At 42.2% G+C, this 3,503-nt stretch overlaps 1 pseudogene; it reads left to right on the top strand.

Moving 5' to 3' along the window:
* Positions 1-249: 249 nt before the first annotated feature.
* On the top strand, positions 250-2,810 carry LOC101154444 (zinc finger protein 736-like; annotated as a pseudogene).
* The last annotated feature ends 693 nt before the right edge of the window (positions 2,811-3,503 follow it).

The following is a 3,503-nucleotide window of genomic DNA, read 5'->3' as shown; positions in this document are numbered from 1 at the left end:
CGGTAACCTTCATCCCACAGCACACCCTAAAGGAGACCTGTCTCAGCTCCAGCATCTCTTTGCTGCAACTCCAGAGCTACCTTGTGTGCACAGAGAACTCCTGGGAGACAGATCAGGACAATATTCAAAACAGAAGTTTTGGAAAAGGCCTTGTCAGCTTCAGCCTCTATGTAATGTTGGAGCAATTCTGCTCATACAGGGAACTGCTGGGTGTCTCGTTGGCAGTTGCCACTGAGTTAGCTTGCCAACATGAGTCCCATGGCAGATTCTGACTTATCTTTGAAGCTTGGTTTCAGCCCCCCCAAAGCTGTGGTCTGGAAGCAGTTCTACCCATCCAGTATCCTGTCAGGATATGAACCTATCTGAGTCAGTGTGGCAGCCTTGCCAAGCTCTGTCCCTCAGTGATTCATTAAGCACCCCTGGATCTTGGCACTGGCCCTCTTGTCTGAGAACTAAGACTAGTTTGGCCTTCTAGAGACCTGGAAAAAAGCAAATTCACTAGTGCTCCTTCAGACTGACACCCTGACCTCAGTAACACTGTGGATATTGAAACATCCCTATAAATTACCTGCATCCCCTCTCAACTACAGTCTAAGAGCAGGCCTGTCTACCCAGGGACCCACTGGGAGACATGCCTATCCCCCGAAGACAGGCCTGAAAAATCTCAGTGTCAGTTGTGGACCTGAAACAACCCTGTGTCTCAGTTGTAGCTGATCTCAGCCATGGACTGGAGTAGTATGGACAACTCAGGAATTCAACTAATTGCCCAAGGGATGTCCTTCCAGAGACTCATAAAAAGCCAATATACCCATAGGCATACCTGGTAACAGGCCTAATGTCTGAACTCTGAAGAGGACACTCATCCTAGGGCAAGCCCCAAAGACCAAGGTCCTGAAGACAGTATAGCCCACCCAGTGACAAGGTAGGACCCACACTCACTAGGGCCCCTAGGAATAGGCCAACAAACTGTGGTCTCCACTGTAGACCCAGCATCAGCCACAATACCTGGATTTAACCCCATTCTACTACAACCCCAGAGTCAATTTCATCAGTCTAGAGACCTTACAGGGAAGTACTTTAACTCGTTGAAACTAGTCTATAGGTCTCTAAGAGAAGGTTGCTTCTTCAAATACACAGATATTTGTGCAAGGCTACATGATAACAAAGATTAAGGCAAACATGACACCACCAAAGGAAACTAATAAAGGTTTAATAACTGACCTCAAGGAAATGGAGTTATATAGATTGCCTGAAAAAGAATTGAAAATAATCATCTTAAACTCAAAGAGATGCAAGAAAATGCAGAGAGACAACTAAATGAAATTAAGAAAACAATGCATGATCACAATCAGAAGTTTAATAAAGAAATAGAAGTGCTTTGTCTCCTAGCTCCCAGGCTCTGAGCCCAGTTCCCGTCTCCACTGTTCCATCTCCTCCACTCCAGGAGCTCCTTGGTGACTCTATCATAGCCCCTGTTATCCCGCGACCTGCAGGTACTGGGAGATCCATAGGGAGGACGGCAGAACATCCGGAGGCCAGGAAGTGGGAGTGTTAACATTCAGGGATGTGGCCATAGAATTCTCCCCGGAAGAGTGGGAATGCCTGGACTCTGCTCAGCAATATTTGTATAGGGATGTGATATTAGAGAACTACAGAAACCTGGTCTCCTTGGGTCTTGCTATCTTTAAGCCAGACTTGATTACCTGTCTGGAGCAAAGTAAAGAGCCCTGAAATTTGAAGAGACAGGAGACAGTAGTCAAACACCCAGCTGGCTCTTTTCATTTTACTGCAAAGATAATGCCGGAGCACGACATAAAAGATTCATTTAAAAAAGTCATTCTGAGAAAATATAGAAGCTGTGACCTTAGTAATTTACATTTAAAGAAAGACTACCAAAGTGTGGGTAATTGGAAGGGAGCAGAAAAGCAGTTATAATGGCCTTTATCAATGTTTGTCAACTACCCATAGCAAAACCTGTCAACGTAATAAATGCGGCAAAGCTTTTGGGTTGTGCTCAATCTTCACTGAACATAAAATTTTTAGCATAGAAATGCTACAAATGTGAAGAATGTGGCAAAGACTGTAGGTTGTTCTCAGATTTTACTAGACATAAGAGAATTCATACTGCAGAGAGATGCTACAAATGTGAAGAATGTGGCAAAGCCTTTAAAAAGTTCTCAAACCTTACTAAATATAGAGTTCATATGGGAGAGAAACCCTACAAATGTGAAAAATGTGACAAAACTGTTACCTGCTCCTCAACCCTTCTTAAACACTAGAGAAATCATACTGGAGACAGATGCTACAAATGTGAAGAATGTGGCAAAGCCTTTAAGTGCTTCTCAGACCTTACTATTTGTAAGAGAATTCATGCTGGAGAGAAACCCTACAAATGTGAAGAATGTAACAAAGCCTGTAGGTAGTTCTCAGACCTTGCTAAACATAAGATAATTCATACTGGAGATAAACCCTATAAATGTAATGAACTTGGAAAAGCTTTTAAGTGGTTCTCAGCCCTTAGTAAACATAAAATTCATACTGTAGAGAAACCCTACATCAGTGAAGATTGTGGCAAAGCCTTTACCTGCCCTTCAACCCTTATTAACCACAAGAGAATTCATATGGAAAAGAGACCTTACAAATGTGAAGAATGTTGCAAAACCTTTAAGTGCTTCTCAGACCTTACTAATCATGAGAGAATTCATACTGGAGAGAAACTCTACAAATGTGGAGAATGTGGCAAAGCACTGAGCTGGTTCTCACACCTCATTAGACATCAGCAAATTCATACTAGAGAGAAGCAACATTAAATAGGATAGTTGTGTAGAGCTTTTAATACAATGCCTGCCTCCAGTAAGTACTCAATAAATGGAAGCTGCATATGTTGTTCTCTGTCTACGAAAGCTGCTTTTCAGCTTGCCGGGTGTGGACTGTGGTCAATCTCCAGCTTGTGTATTACTTATCTGGCCTCTGCTACTCCTTTATTTGAAGTCATTCTGTACAATAGACTAGCAGTTTTCCAAATGTGGACACCAAGCCAGCATCCCAGCATCACCTAGGAACTTGTTAGAAATGCAGATTACTGAGATTCATTCCAGATTTACTGACTCAGGAATCCTGGGAGTGGAGATCAGACCTGTTTTAACAAGGGCCTCCACAGTATTCTGATATGCATTCAAGTTTGGGAACCACTGAAATAGATTTATCACTCACCAAACCACTATCTGAGTCAGGCTTCCCTGATTGATTTTAAGACAGGCTGAAGGCAGCATGGAATATTATTGCATTAAGATAAATATCAACAACCCAGAATTCTTACACTCTTCTATGACTCATTTGTCATAAGATATTAAGTAGTTCAGTTCATTTTTCTGAGCTTCAGTTTCCTGCTCTGTCAAATGGGAATCTATCCTGTTCTGCTGCTCTTCTGCCGTGGTGTAATAGACCTCCAAAAAAAAAATTAAAAATACCTTATGAAAACAGATATTTCAAAGGGAAAAAAG

Source organism: Gorilla gorilla, chromosome 4 (assembly GCF_029281585.2).
Source record: "Gorilla gorilla gorilla isolate KB3781 chromosome 4, NHGRI_mGorGor1-v2.1_pri, whole genome shotgun sequence".
NCBI classification, from domain to species: domain Eukaryota; kingdom Metazoa; phylum Chordata; class Mammalia; order Primates; family Hominidae; genus Gorilla; species Gorilla gorilla.
This window is presented reverse-complemented; position numbering and strand designations above follow the sequence as displayed.